The 16358-nt window shown below is 41.3% G+C and overlaps 1 protein-coding gene and 1 long non-coding RNA gene across 2 annotated transcripts in view; one reads left to right on the top strand and one right to left on the bottom strand.

Annotated features, from left to right (window-relative positions):
* Positions 1-16358, top strand: part of LOC105467818 (RNA binding fox-1 homolog 1) — a 2482591-nt gene that overhangs the window by 1601912 nt on the left and 864321 nt on the right.
* Positions 5584-16358, bottom strand: part of LOC139359726 (uncharacterized) — a 30290-nt gene continuing 19515 nt past the window's right edge. Inside the window, exon 3 of the long non-coding RNA XR_011616093.1 lies at positions 5584-5655. This is a non-coding gene — a long non-coding RNA (uncharacterized lncRNA). The remainder of the gene's footprint in view (positions 5656-16358) is intronic.

A 16358-nucleotide genomic window follows, 5' to 3' on the forward strand; every position in this document is an offset into this window, starting at 1 on the left:
AGTCTAAAATGATACAGAACTATTATTCCTGGTTAGTTCCTGACATTAAGTTTCATAAGAAAATATTACACTTTTTTTTCCTGTTTATGTTTGAATTTTAGTAACGAGAAGTAATAATAGATCAATGAAGAAAAATGTCACAGGAACCCTAAGAGGAAGACCTTAGAAAAATAAGCAGGGTAAAACCATACTGTATGCCTGTAGTTGTCAACTGAGACTATTTTGTTCCCCCAGGGGACAGTTGGCAATATCTGGAGGCATTCTGGTTTGTCAGAATGGGGTGGGGCAATTGCTAACGACATCTGGCTGGTAGAGGCCAAAGGTTCTGCTAAACATAGGACAGTATGTAGAACAGCGCTCACACGAAGACTTCCCCAAGCCAAAATATCAACAGTGTCTAGGTTAGGAAACATTGCTGTAGGCTGGTTTAAATATGGTTCTCTACTCTTTTTTCTGGTAATTTTAGGAGGATGAGGTTCTCAGTTGAGGTGGGAAGTGGTTTAGAGGGTCATCCAGATAAAATCTGCGTTGTCTTTACAATACCCGAGTCACTCATAAAATTATTCAAGATAGTAGCTCTCCCACCTCCTGGCCCGGTTGACATTTCAGCAACCAAGTAGAATTGGTCATATAGTCTGTTGTGAATCCATGGATATTTTATTTAATTGCGATATCTAAAGTTCTCCAAAGGTGGATGCCATATAACCTTCGCATTTACCATCTAAACCTTTTCCCAATTGATCTCACTTTTTCTGCTCCAGTCAAATCCCAACCTCCATCTAAAGTAAAGCTGCATATTACTAAGGTTCATTTTATTTGCAAGCAGTTTTGCTCATAATTTCATTAGCATACTTGGAGGTGGGGAATGAGAGAGGAAAGAAAACGGCTTAGTCTTACCTTAAACCTTGGCTTGACTTGGTCGAATTTTAAGTCTATTCTTGGCTCACCCGAGTCTTACAGTCCAAGATGTAAATTTACAGAAACACTTCTTGGACTCTATTTTTTCTAATGTCTTGTTAAATGATAGATATTTTCTAGATTTTACTGAGTTAACATTTTAGTTGTGTTATGTGTGCAAAAAATTGGAATACTCTGAAACATATTTAAGCACATAATTGTACCTCAGCAAACCCTCCAACCAAATGCCCATTATATATTATTTACTTAGTCTAATACATTTCCCTTTTTGGATATAAGACATTTCCCCTCTGATCATTACATCTAGAGATGGGCAACTGTTTATTTGAGTAACTTAAAAATATTTTCAACAAGAGCCAGGGCTGTGGGAAGTGTCCTCAAATGGAAGAGTTTTAAATATTTTTTAATACAAAGATGATAACTTGCAACCAGTTCCATTATTTATAACTCTTATCCCCTTCATCTCTTGGGTTTGAGAAGAGCTGGGACTTTGGGCAATTACTGATTCCATTTCCACATGTTTGGGAAGGAGGGACAGTGGGAAGAAAAAGAATCCAGCACTTGGGGAGGTTTTATGATCATCTCCATCTGCGAATGCTGGGGAACATCATTTATGCAGTGAAAGAAACAGGAAAAGCAAGGTCTTCCTTCCAAAAAAGAACCTCTAGTTCTCGCTAAAGGGGTGGAATAAAATTGCTATGGCAAAAACGGGAAGATGTTGCTAATGGGAATGTACCGAATGGTATCACTAATTAAATAAAGTACTTTGGAATTAATTGACACCCTGCACTTAAGAATATAATTGCATATTAATCAACCATTTGTAGACAAAACTGACTGCTATTATGTTAGGATCAAACTTTTTCCTGATATTTCAAAGCCCGGGATTCAACTTTATTCCTGAATTCATCTTCGGAAATGAATACACTATATTTGTGTGCGAGGAGCCCAAGTGAATAAATAAGCAGGCGTTTCTGAAGGGAACAACACAGTGGGATTTACCTTGAAAAGAGCAATTGCTGACATATGTCACATGTCATTACCGGAGAGTTGGCGACAGTATTATTCATTATGTGGTTTCAGAGTGTTCTAAATTAGAGAAATGGGTTATTGGAAGTGGATGATTTCCCCAGATTGCTACTTAATAGTGACTGAGGAGTCTGCATTACTCATATGTGCAATGAAAATGGTGCCAAAACCCAGCAGTGGTTGACGGAAATGAAATGTAAGACCTATTGGGTATTATCCTGAGATACTGCCTAATTGTATGCATCTTGCTTGGTATGAATGTCCTGGGGTCTCAGAGGTTGGGTGCTTGCAGCAAGCGCAGATGGAAAGTGAAGGTTTCTAAGTTATTTACCTCTTTATTGCTTCCTGCCTCCTTGCTGCCACACCTGTACACTGCAGTCATTACTTTACCTGCTCAAAATAAGTTTCTCCACTTGCCCTTTTTCCGTTACTGGGAAGGGTCTACCTTTGCAGCTCTCTGTAACTGTCCCTACCTGTTTGAGCTGCCAGACTTCTGCTCTGAGGTGAGCAGCCCAGCTACTGTTTTCATTGATTTATTCTTCAAATAGTTAAGCATCCCAACTATATATCAAAGCCTGTGCTAGACCCTGGTTCTGGATTGACGAACAAACTAGTGTATCTGCATTTGTGTAGCTTTCAATCTCTGGGGAGACAGATATTAAAATTACGGTCACACAAATCGATATGTAACTCATGCTCCGCCTTGACCACTCATCTTCTGACTCACCACGAGTCCTACTGGCCTCCTTTCTCTTATTCGAATATTTCGGGCTCTTTTCTACCTCAGGGTCTTTGCACTCACTCCTCTTTCTGGAAAGCTTTTTCTGTGGCACTTTCCTATTCATTCTTCAAGCTTTTTATTTTATTTTATTTTACTTTATTTCATTTTATTTTTATTTTTATTTTTATTTTTTGAGTCAAGTCTTGCTCTTGTCACCCAGGCTGGAGTGCAGTGGTACACTCTTGGCTCACTGCAACCTCCACCTCCCAAGTTCAAGAGATTCTCCTGCCTCAGCCTCCCCAGTACCTGGGATTACAGGCTCCTGACACCATGCCTGGCTCATTTTTTGTATTTGTTTTGAGACAGAGTCTCACTCTGTTGCCCAGGCTGGAGTGCAGTGGTCGGATCTCAGCTCACTGCAAGCTCCGCCTCCCGGGTTCATGCCATTCTCCTGCCTCACCCTCCCGAGTAGCTGGGACTACAGGCGCCCGCCACCTCGCCTGGCTAGTTTTTTGTATTTTTTAGTAGAGACGGGGTTTCACTGTGTTAGCCAGGATAGTCTCGATCTCCTGACCTCGCGATCCTCCCGTCTCGGCCTCCCAAAGTGCTGGGATTACAGGCTTGAGCTACTGCACCTGGCCCATTTTTTGTATTTTTAATAGAGACAGGGTTTCATTATGTTGGTCATGCTGATCTTGAACCCTTGACCTCAGGTCATCCACCTGCCTCGGCCTCCCAAAGTGTTGGGATGACAGGCGTGAGCTACCACACGTAGCCTCAAGCTTTATTTTAGCTCCCTCCTTCTCAGGGAGCCCCCACCTTGACATCCCAGACTAGAATGGCAGCCTGCCCAGCTACTCCCTGACAGTCTGGCTGATCATTTCCTCCACTGCACTGACACACCTGTTAATATCTTGTTAAAGGTACGTGTCACAGGGCAGAAATTTTCTCTTCCTCATGTCTTACCATTGGCACCTAGAATTGACTGGATGCCAAAGAGACATTTGTTGTGACTAGAGAAAGACTCTAGATGCTATGGAATATTAAAATGAGCAGACTTAATTTGGATGGAAGGTTCAGGGAAGGCCTCTGTGAAGGACAAGGATTGAGGTTGCTGGGTAGGTAGGAATTAGATAGGAAGAGAGAGGGAAAGGAGTGGTGCAGACCGAGGAGACAGCATGAGCACAGCTTGAGGAGGGGAGGAACCTGGAAAGTTTGATGAATCCACAGATGAGTGTGTCCAGAGTGATGTGACAAGGGGCTGGAGACATCAGCCTTGGAGGCACAGTAGGGTTTGGACTGTGTTGTGAGTACACTGGGAAGCCACTGGAGGAATTTAAAGCATGGAGGTATGTGATCCAATAAATATTTTTTTTCATTTTTATTTTCTTGAGGCGGAGTCTCCCTCTTTTGCCCAGGCTGGGGTGCAGTGGTGTGATCTCACCACACTCAGCTCACAACCTCCACCTCCCTGGTTCAAGCGATTTTCCTGCCTCAGCCTCCCGTGTAGCTGGGATTACAGGTGCCCGCTAGCATGCCCAGTTAATTTTTATATTTTTAGTAGAGATGGGGTGTTGGCCAGGCTAGTCTCGAACTCCTGACCTCAAGTGATCTGCCTGTCTCAGCCTCCCAAATTTGCTGGGGTTGCAGGCATGAGCCACCACACCTGGCCCTGATCCAATAAATATTTTAATAAGATTTCTTGGGCTATTGCGAGAATGCTTGTTTGGGAGGAGAAGGGTCAATAGATGCCTATAGCCTTGCCTGGCACAGAGAAAGCACTCAGTAACTGTCTATTGATGAATGAATGAAGGAATGAATTAGTGAATTAATTAACAGGAGATATCAGTAAGTGATTTGTTCTTAAAAAGAAACCTTGCAGAAACTTGAAGGTTTTTGTTTGGGATGACTAAGCAAGGGTAGACAGATTGTTGTCACTCATAAATCTCAATAATGAGAATTATAAAATTTAGAATAATGCTGTCATGCTAAATGATATCTGGAGTTAAGCATCCTCTCTGGCCTGCGACTCCTAGCGAGACATAGTTGCATTTACTCAGGTGACTGTGACTCCCAGAGTCATTCTTAAATGTTTTCTTTTTCTCCCCATGGTGTTTGTGACTTTGTTCATCTGGAAGTCAAGTTCATTTTGGCCAATTAACTTCAAAGGACTGGCTTCCCTTATAAAGATGGCTCCATTAGTGAACACTATGGACTGAGATCCACAAACACAGCTGCTACACAAGTTCCCTTTCAGCATCTTTGTGAGTTTCAGTGTCCAAAGCTAGCCCTGATACAGGCATAGACTCCTTAATATTTTACTCTACATAATCAGGGCAGGAAAAAAATGTAGGATTAAAGTGACACAAGCTTCAGAATCACATTAACTTCTAAATTTCAGTGCCTTAACATAATTTAAGTTTCTATCTTCTTGGCCAGGTGTGGTGGTCACACCTGCAATCCCAGAACTTTGGGAGTCCAAGGTGGGAAGATCACTTGAGGGTAGGAGTTGGAGACCAGCCTGGCCAACATGGTAAAACCCCATCTCTACCAAAAATACAAAAAGTAGCTGGGCATGGTGGTGCCTGCCTGTAGTCCCAGCTACTGGGAGAGGCTTGAGGCATGAAAATAGCTTGAACCCCAGAGGTAGAGGTTGCAGTGAACCAAGATTGAGCCATTGCACTCCAGCCGGGGTGATAGAGTGGGACTCTGTCTCAAAAAAAAAAAAAAAAAAAAAAAAAGTTTCTATCATGTGTAGCTCTAAATGAGCGTCCTAATGGATGGACAGTTCTACTCCATAATGTGATACAGGGACCCAGGTTCGTTCTATAGGTGGCTCCACCTTCATGGTTGCCAAAGAGAGAGAGGATCACATGTGCTGAGCCTAACATGATACAGAGCAGCACCTCCACTCACATTTCATCGGCCAAAAGTGTCATCTGGTCACATCTAACTGCAAAAGAAGCTCAGAAATACAGGCTCTGTCCCTGAAGGAGAAAAGAAACTACTGTTAAATAGCTGACTCAGGTCTGCCACAAAACGCCCATTACAGAAATGGGAGATAATCATGCATTCCTTTTCCACAATTTACGATATTTAATGGGTGAACCATTAATACGTCACTGGGTAACATTATTGAATATGTTAGTTTTTTTTTTTTTCCTCATCATTTCTTGAAAAAGAAGTTGTCCGACAGTTCTAACTTCCCATCTGGCTTCTTAAAATCTGTTTTACAAACAATGAGATAGTTAAGGGTTTTCAGCTCTGCAGTTGAATTACCCCAAAGAAAGAAAGCTGCTTTTGAAGTTAGAAACTGAAACAGCAGCAGAGGCAACCAGAAACCCCATAGGGTTTTAACCTTGTTTTGTCATGTTTCTCAACAAACTCCTGATATGTTTGGGGATTCTGCTTAGCTCTGAGCAGAGGTATCTTGATTTCTGTATCACTTCAAACCTTCCTTCTATGTGAGTTAGCCTTAGGGTATGACCAGGAATGACACCTTCAAATGGGAACCTTTTGTGCCTAGAGAAATCAAATCATCTTTCAAAACTTGGCTTAAGGGGGGTGTATCTTCCATGAAGCTCTTAACAGACTTTCACCCCACTTTGGGGGTGACAGTTACTTTCTTATGCCCCTAATTTATTCCATGTAGACTATGATAGCTCCCCTGCTATAATAACGTCATTCTTCGCGTTTGTTTTCTTAAAGTATAACACCAGTTCATTACAGAGTATTTAGAAATTACAGATGGTTTTAAAAATGAAGTAAAAATTATGTTTGAGTCCATAATGCAGAATACCTACTGCTGAACCACAGTGCCTGTATGGTTAGATTGAGAGCCTGTTGAAGGTAGGCGCTGTATTTCCCATATGTCTTCATCATTGAATCAGCGTCACCAAGCAAAGAGTCTGACACACATTACCTCCATATCAATAGAAGGGTAGAAGGAAGGCTGGATGTGTGGAAGGATGGATGACTCACCTAGCTTCTCAGAAATGAGCACAACCTGTTTACCCGGCTTTTACAGTAAGCCCAGGACAGGGTAAGGATGAGTTGAAAATGATACATGTTGGTTAACAATAGCCAGAGCAGTACTGAGAGTTCCCTTGTTTGCAAACACTTCAGTTTTAAGTTAGTCAGGAAAGCTGGTTTTCTGAGTGTAAATAACTGTAATCAGGTTAGGTTGTACTAGGTAACATACTAACTGTGGATCTCCCTGTTTTAAGACTTGCATTATTGCTCACTTATCTGAGTGTGCTGCTAGTCTGTTCCACGAGGTGGTTCAGGATCCAGGCTGCTTCCATTTTGTAGCTGTGCTACCTGGCTGACTCTGATAAGGAGGTGAAGTCAGAGTTCTTGGGCTCTCTGCAATGGAAGTGACTTCTAATCATGGTCCACCAGCTAGGACTGATCACCCAGTCTCACCCAACACCAAGAGTATTTTGAGCCACCAGGAAGGAGATGAGAACTAAATATGGATGAACACATAGTCTACCAACATAAGCACGTCCTATGTAGTACTACTGGGTAACTGGGGAAGACTACAGTAAAAATGGTTTAGCATGTGAGTACTGGGCTCACACTGATTTTGAGCCTTTGCTGGGAACGATTTGTGCAATCTTGGGCACGTAGCTCAATCTCTCTAAGCCTCACTGCCTCATTGAAAATTGAGGATAATAATAGTTTTAATTAAATAATATGCTAATCACTGAATGTGGGCATTGTGCAAGTTCAGATGAATATTAGTTATCTTTAAATGTTCATGAATACTTAAAATAATGGTCATTATTACAATCCTGCTATCATTGCTAGAAGTGGTAGTACTCCACTTCAGACCAAACTGAAGACTGGCTGAAACCAAGAAGAGGCACTGAAAGCATGCCCAACATCAACGTGACCGTTTACTGTCACCGTGGCTACACCAGGAAGTTACCACCTCTTTCCATGGCAACACCAGGAAGTTACCACCCCTTTCAATGGCAACACTGGGAAGTTACCACCCCTTTTCTGTTTTTTTTTTTTTTTTTTTTTTTCCCATTTTAATTTAAGTTCTGGGATACATGTGCAGAACATGCAGGTTTGTTACACAGGTATACATGTGCCATGGTGGTTTGCTGCACCTATCAACCTGTCGTCTAGGTTTTAAGCCCCACATACATTAGGTATTTGTCTAATGCTCTCCCTCCCCTTGCCCCGTAGCCCCCGAAAGGCCCCAGTGTGTGTTGTTCCCCTCCCTGTGTCCATGTATTATCATTTTTCAACTCCCATTTATGAATGAGAAGATGTGGTGTTTGGTTTTCTGTTCCTGTGTTAGTTTGCTGAGAATGATGGCTTCCAGCTTCATCCATGTCCCTGCAAAGACTGTTAACTCATTCTTTTTTATGGCTGCATAGTATTCCATGGTATATTTGTGCCACATTTTCTTTATCCAGTCTATCATTGATGGGCATTTGGGTTTACTACCCCTTTTCTAGAAATGTCTGAACAACCTGCCCCTTAATTTGCATGCAGTTAAAAGTGGGTGTAAATGCAACTGCAGAACTGCTTCTGAGCTGCTACTCTGTACACACTGCCTATGAGGTAGCCCTCTTCTGCAAGGAGCAGCCCGTCTGCTGCTGCTGTGCACTGCCACGTAAATAAAAGTTGCTGTCTAACACCACTAGTTTGCCCTTGAATTCATCGTTGGGCAAAGCAAAGAACCTTCCTGTGCTAAGCCCCAATTTGGGGACTTGCCCATGCTGCATCAGTAATACATTTGCTCTGCATCCTCAAGGGGCCTCAATTAGTGCCATACACATGTACATGCCTCCAAAGGGTATATGAAAATACTCCATTCTCAGCTTTCTCAGGTGCTCCAGTCATACTCTGAAGGAAAATCACACTGAGAATCTCACCCACACAAAAATGATTCTTCATTATTAAATATCATTCAAGACTGTACACCGGTTTTTTGATTTTTTTTAAGAAAAAATAAGGGGAGTAGTGTATCCATCATTTTCTTTTTTTCTGTATTTTTGAGACTGAGTCTTGCTCTGTCGACCAGGCTGGAGTGCCGTGCTGTGATCTCGAGTCCCTGCAACCTCCGCCTCCTGAGATCAAGTGATTCTCCTGCTTCAGCCTCCCAAGTAGCTGAGATTACAGGCATGCACCACCACACCCAGCTAGTTTTTGTATGTCTTGTTGAGACAGGATTTCACCATGTTGGTCTGGCTGGTCTTGAACTCCTGACCTCAAGTGATTGGCCTGTCTTGGCCTCCCAAAGTGCTGGGATTATAGGCGTGAGCCACTGTGCCCCACCCATCATTTTCAACATAGCTGCCTCAGTCTGAAAGTGATAACTCCTCACTCTACTATTAACCCCACTGACTCCATCTGGGCAGAAAGGCTAAGGTTAGGTTGTCAGCTGTGTCACTGCTGTGGAAACATCGACAGACTCAATAAACGCCCTGAAATTTAACATGCCTCTGCTGTCTGCTGAACAGCTCTGGGCCCAAATAGGTTTCTTTTATTATGGACGGAAAGGCCAAGTGAAATTTTAATCAGACAGACAAGGAGTGTATCTGAGAACACTGAAATGCCAGCCCTGCTGGTATTTCCACAATATTGAACTTGTCTTTCCGGGACCTTGGTAGCTGTTTCAATTAGCTGTGAGACATACAGCCTGTGTTTTTGCAAACTCTCCTATTTTTAATTAAGATGCTGTTCACTGGGATATTAGAAGGCACAAGATTCTTCTTGTAATATGCAAACTATAGAAGAGAAAATTAAGCAGTTGAAGCATTTAGATTTAGAAAGTGAATCGTACTCATAGCCAAAATCATAGCACTTGATGTACTCATAGCTCTAATCATACCACTATTCTTACTTGATATTTAGAGTATTTTCCCCCTCCCCTCCCATTCTCTGGATTTCTTGACTGTCAATTGCATTATCATATATATTTGCTTTAACATATGATGGGCTTATTTTCCTGTTTTCCTTTTAAAATAATATAATATTTGGTATAAACAAAATAATGTCTGTAGTAATTCTGGACACTGGGAAGGATAATAAAACAAAAATCCATGCATTTACTACTCAAAAATTACAACATTTATCAGTGCTATTGAATTGACTTGCTTGCATCTTGGTGAGTGGATTTTTTCATGGAGATAATCAAGCACCATTTTGCCAGTTAAGGTGCCTAAAAACACCATGAATCACTGGCAATTCTAGAATAAAAAGAGGTCTTTCTTTAAGCTTTGTCCATCTTATAGTCACACAGAACACACTGAAAGACCTTCTGAAAAATGAAAAGGCAACTTGAAGGGTGTAAGGGGTTGCAGGGCTGTCTCTGACATTCATTCATTCATTCATTCATTGATCCCTGTATTTAAGGATTCCTGCATTGGTTCCTCCATTGCTTCATTAAATATTGAGTATGATCACAGTCTTCTTTAAACTATGGTTAGTAGGATTAACTGCTATCGTCTGAACGTTTATGTCCCCCTAAGTTTGTGTGTTGAAATTCTAACTCAAAAGTGATGGTGTTAGAAGATGGGATCTTTGAGAGGTGATGTGGCTATGGGGCATAGCCCTCATGAATGGGATTAGTGCCCTTATAAAAAAAAAAAAAAAAAAAAAGAAAAGGCTTGAGGCTGGTCAGTGGCTCATACCTGTAACCCCAGCGCTTTGGGAGGCCGAGGCTGGTGGATCATGAGGTCAAGAGATCGAGACCATCCTGGCCAACAGGGTGAAACCCCGTCTCTATTAAAAATACAAAAATTAGCTGGGTGTGGTGGTGTGCACCTGTAGTCCCAGTTACTTGGGAGACTGAGGCAGGAGAATTGCTTGAACATGGGAGGTGGAGGTTATGGTAAGCTGAGATGACGCCACTGCACTCCAACCTCGGCAACAAAAGCGACTCCGTCTCAAAAAAAAAAAAAAAAAAAAAAAAAAGAAAAAAAAGGGTTGAGACACTCTTCACCCCTTCAATCATGTGAAGTTAAAGTTAAGGGTATCTATGAGGGAGGTGGACACTCACTAGACACCAAATCTGCCAGCACCTTGAGCTTAGCCTCCAGAACTGGGAGAAATAAACTTGTTTTGTGCAAGCCACCTGTTCTTTAAAAATTTTTAGCACCTGTTTTTTTAAAATTTTGTTATACATTTGCTTAAGTTCTTTGTACACTCTGGATATGAGTCTTTGGCATTTTGCTAGCAGCAGGCTATGGACTAAGACAATGATTATGGTAAGATTTAGTTATAAACGTTATAATAATGGTCAGTTATCCTGCCCTTTATACTCGAGTTCTGTTGAGAATTCCTTGTGAGGTTTGATAAGGACATTAGATTTTGTTTACATGCTCATGGTGTTAGACAGCAAACATGCATTCAAGAATGTCAGACAGGGATAAACTGGGAATAGCCTCATTCACACGAAAGAGCCCAAAGGTGTGTTAATTGACATCCTGTTTACCACAATTTTTTTTTCTTTTGTTTGCTTGTGAATAAAACCCTCATGTAGCCTGAGTGGAAGGGGAGAGTCATTAATGCCGTAGAGCTTGATGATTTTCTGAACAACCTAACCTCAGGCTAATGAGGCGAGTATTACCACAGGCCCTTTCTCCTACGAGCTGTCCACCCACAGATGAAGAGCTAATTTTACTCTCAAAACTCTCACAAATGCTTTTGGTTCCTGCTAACGCTTGAGTAGTAAAAGAGTGCCTTAAGCCCTTTGGGGAAAATGGTAGAGGCAATGTCAGGGCACGTGAACCTTCGAAGAAGTGGATGTTGTCCCACCTCTACCCACCTGGGCCATGTAGCTTAAGAGTTCCCTTCTCAAGCCAGTGAACATCACTATCTTCATTTGAATGTTCTTTAGGTAGAATATTTTAGCATAAAACATTGCAGCTGAGTGTTAGCTATTTGAATAGTCTCAGTTGAATAATCTCGTGGACATGGTATCATTCTGTGGTATATATTTTTCTCTAAGGAAATAAAAACATCTATCTTAATTATTTTTTTCTGATCAGAGCAGACAACACATGCCTATCTTTGGAAAGACAAATACTTTGTTCATCTATAGAGAAGAAATTTTCTCCTTATTTAATCCAACTACTTGGAGATTATTCACTGCTTGGGCAAGTTTGCTGACCTTGCTCTGTATTTATATACGAATATGAATGTGTGTGTTTGTGTGTTTAGAAAAACCAAATTGGATCATACATTTTTATCCTGCCCTTTTCAACTTGATGAATATCTGTACCATCTTTTTAATGGCTCTGCAGTGTTCCATTGTATGGACATACTTTATGTATCCAGTTTCCTGCTGATGGACATTTAGACTGTTTTTTTAAATCTATTTTTTTTAAATTTTACTTCAAGTTCCAGGATACATGTGCAGAATGTACAGGTTTGCTACATAGGTATACATGTGTCATGGTGGTTTGCTGCACCTGTCAACCCGTCATCTAAGTTTAAAGCCCCGCATGCATTAGGTATTTGTCCTAATGCTCTCCCTCCACCTTCCCTCAATCCCCCGACAAGCCCTGGTGTGTGATGTTCCCCTCCCTGTGTCCATGTGTTCTCATTGTTCAACTCCCACTTATGAGTGAGAATGTGCAGTGTTTGGTTTTCTCTTCTGTGTAAATTAGCTGAGAACGATGGTTTCCAGCTTCATCCGTGTCCCTGCAGAGGATATGATCTCATTCTTTTTTTATGACTGCGTAGTATTCCATGGTGCATATGTGCCACATTTTGTTTATCCAGTCTGTCCCTGATGGGCATTTGGGTTGGTTCCAAGATTTACTATTGTAAATAGGTTGTTTCTTGTTATTGTTGTTGTTTTCAAAACCGAACACATTTTAATCATATGATTCTCAGAGCAAAATTTTTTGTTACAGTGGATGTCTCTTGAGTTTAAAGAATGGATGAAAATCTCTTTCTTTCTGTGCACCTTTTGCAAAGTTGGACAGCAGTATCAAGTTAGCCAAGGAAGGATGTCACACAGAGTGGCCATGGTGGTCTGATGGAGGAAATAGTAGTTAAGAAAACACATATTCCAGGGAGGAAGAAAAATACACTTTACCTTTTGTATAGCCCACTCTTATTTTCAGTTAATAAAGCTTTGGTCAGACATGGTGGCTCACGCCTGTAATCCCAACACTTTGGGGAGGCTGAGGTGGGCAGATCACGAGGTCAGGAGATCAAAACCATCCTGGCTAACACGGTGAAACCCCTTCTCTACTAAAAATACAAAAAAATTAGCTGGGCATGGTGGTGGGCACCTGTAGTCCCAGCTACTCAGGAGGTTGAGGCAGGAGGATGGTGTGTACCCAGGAGGTGCAATGAGCCGAGATTGCACCACTGCACTCCAGTCTGGGTGACAGAGCGAGACTCCGTCTCAAAATAAATAGATAAGAAAGATAAAGCTTTACAGGTAGTTCCTATTCACATATGAATTAAGTTAGTAGATTTAGGAATGTATCCTTCACTATTCTGTTCCATGCCAAAAGAAATAACAGAAACAGGATATGACCCTTAGGTTGAGGCTCTCCTGAACTCACTGTTCCCTCAATACCTTCATATCCCCTGGATTGTGCTTCAGTATCTAAGAATACAGGGGGAAGAAGTACCAGAATTCTCCACTGTCTCATGGAAATCACAAGGCTTGCTTGGGTCATGTGTAAAATTCACTATTAACAAAGAATATGGGATTTTCTGTCTGAGCATTTCCCCAACAATCTTTCTTTATTTTTCTCTCTCTCTCATTCTGTCTCTGTCTCTGTCTCTCTCTCCCCACCCCCAAATCCCCCTCTCTCTTTGAGCCACCGTGACATCTTCCCTGCATGGCTTTTTTTTCTCTCTCCTCCATCCTTGCCCCTACAGTCCATTCCCCTTATAGCTTCTGGAGGAATCTTCTTTTTTCCTTTTCCTTCAACTTTTAAGTTCAGGGGTACATGTGTAGGATGTAAAGGTTTGTTACATAGGTAAATAGGTGCCATGGCAGTTTGCTGCACAGATCATCCCATCACCTAAGTATTCAATCTGGTGTTCATTAAGGTGTTCTTTCTGATGCTCTCTCCTGCCCCTCAACAGGTCCCCATGCCCGTTGTTCTCTCCCATGTGTCCATGTGTTCTCATCATTCACCTCTTATGAGAACATGTGGTGTTTGGTTTTCTGTTCCTGTGTTAGTTATCTTCCAACTCCATCCACGTCTCTGCAGAGGACATGACCTTTTTCTTTTCTATGGCTGCATAGTATTCCATAGTGTATATGTACCACATTTTTTTATCCAGTCTTTATCATGGATGGGCATTTAAGTTGAGTCCATGTCTTTGCTATTTTGAATCGTGCCTGCAATTAACATACATGTGCACATACCTTTATAAAAGAATGATTTCTGTTCCTTTGGGTATGTACCCAGTAATGGGATTGCTGGGTCAAATGGTATTTCTGCATCTAGGTCTTCGAGGAATTGTCACACCATCTTCTGCAATGGTTGAACTAATTTACACTCCCACCAACAGTGTAAAAACATTTGCTTTTTCTCTGCAACCTTGCCAGCACCTGGTTTTTAAAAATTTTTTGTTAATAACCATTCTGACTGATGTGAGATGGTGTCTCATTGTGGCTTTGTTTTGCATTTCTCTAATGATCAGTGATACTGAGCTTTTTTCCTATGTTTGTTGGCCGCATGTATGTCTTCTTTTGAGAATTGTCTGTTCATGTCCTTTGCCCACTTTTTCATAGGTTTGTGTGTTTCTTGTACATTTGCTTAAGTTCCTTGTACACTCTGGATATTAGACCTTTGTCAGATGGATATATTGCAAACATTGTCTGCCATTCTCTGGGTTGTCTGTTCACTCTGATAGTTTTGTTTGTTGCACAGAAACTCTTTAGTTAGATCCCATTTTCAATTTTTGCTTTTGTGGCAATTGCTTTTTGCATTTTTGTTATGAAATCTTTTACCATACCTATGTCCTGAATGGTATTGCCTAAATTTTTTTTCTATGGTTTTTATAGTTTTGGGTTTTACAGTTAAGTCTTTAATCTTTCTTGAGTTAATTTTTGTGTATGGTATAAGGAAGAGGTCCAGTTTCAATTTTCTGTGTATGGACAGACAGTTGTCCCAGCACCATTTATTAAATAGAGAATCATTTTCCCATTGCTTGTTTTTGTCAGGTTTGTCAAAAATCAGATGGTTGAGGGTGTGCAGTCTTATTTCTGAGTTCTGTGTTCTGTTCCATTGGTCTTTGTGTCTGTTTTTGCACCAGTGCCATGCTGTTTTGGTTATTGTAGCCTTGTAGGTAATCTTCTTAAAGCATACATTTTATCAGGCCACTGTCACTTACGACCCTTCAGTGGTTTCTCGTTCTACAAGGAAAAAATTTCAGAGATCTCACCAGAACGTTCCAGGCCTTGATTCTCTGACATGGACCCATGTACCTCCTTCTTGACCCCCATACTTGACTCGCACTGGTCTTTTATCAGATCCTCCAACAAGCAAGGCTCTTTCATGTTTTAGACTTTGTACCTCTTCTTTATCCTTCTTGGGATCATCTCAGTCCCACCTGTGTATGGCTGTTCCTTCTCATTCTTTATATCTCACTTTAAATGTCATTATCTTAAAAAGGCAAACCTCAAACTGCCACGGACAGCAGATGCTTCGTCCTCAGGTGTTACTGATAAACTAATGCATCTATGCATCTCTGTAAAATGTACCTATGCACCTGCTTCAGGCCATATTTGTATTCCTCAACAAGCACATCACAGTTGTAATCTGTGCCCATTCATATTTCTCTGCCACTAAAATACAGGCTCCATAAAGGTAAAGTCGGTGTTTTCATGCTTATATCAGACTCGTTGCCTAGCCCAGAGCCTCTTACACGGTGGCCATCCAATAAATATTTGTTGAAGACTAAAGACTTGGGAAGGGTGTGTGCATATTTTCAGTCTGTGCCATAGCTTTACCTCCTGTTACGTGAGTTGGCCCGATGATCCCCGATTCTGTGTCATCAAGAAGCATGGACACATCACAGTTCTTGACTCACTTAACAAAGGGTGGCCTCCCAACAGCAAGCTGTATTCCTGAAAACCAGGCCTTTTCCAGTAAGCGCATGGATGATGAGAAACAAGAGACTGCAGTTCGCTGTGTTCTACCAGAAGACAACTAGGTCACAATCAGGGAGAGAAAAATAAGACCACAGCAAAAGAAACATAAAACGTGTAACGTACCAGACAGGGGAGGAACCAAGGGAGCTGTTCTGGAAGCTGCCGCGATGCAAGATTGGAGCTACAAATGTGGAAATGCACAAAGACCTTTGCCCCTATGAATCATGTATTGGGAAAACAGCGGAGCATCTACAGACGTCAAATAACCAATAAAATTTCATGAATGGTAATGTTCGCCAGTATCCAAGAGAATAAGACTGACCTCTCCACATGATCTGCTGACAAAATTAGGCCATTTGTCTTTGATAGCAGATGACCACTTTCTTATTTTTTATTTATTCATTTGTAAGCAGCTGCTTTAATAAGCCTACAGGATCTTGGATGGCATACTCATAAGTTCTAGTAAAGCCTGGAAGAAAATTACAGAGGGAAAGACTGCCTCTAAATTACCCTAGAAAAAGAAGAAGAAAAAAAAAAAAAAAAAAAAAAGAGGTGATGGCTACAGTTTTACCGTGTCTTTGGGGGCAAAGTGAT

The sequence above is a fragment of the Macaca nemestrina genome, chromosome 18 (assembly GCF_043159975.1).
Source record: "Macaca nemestrina isolate mMacNem1 chromosome 18, mMacNem.hap1, whole genome shotgun sequence".
In the NCBI taxonomy this organism is placed as follows: domain Eukaryota; kingdom Metazoa; phylum Chordata; class Mammalia; order Primates; family Cercopithecidae; genus Macaca; species Macaca nemestrina.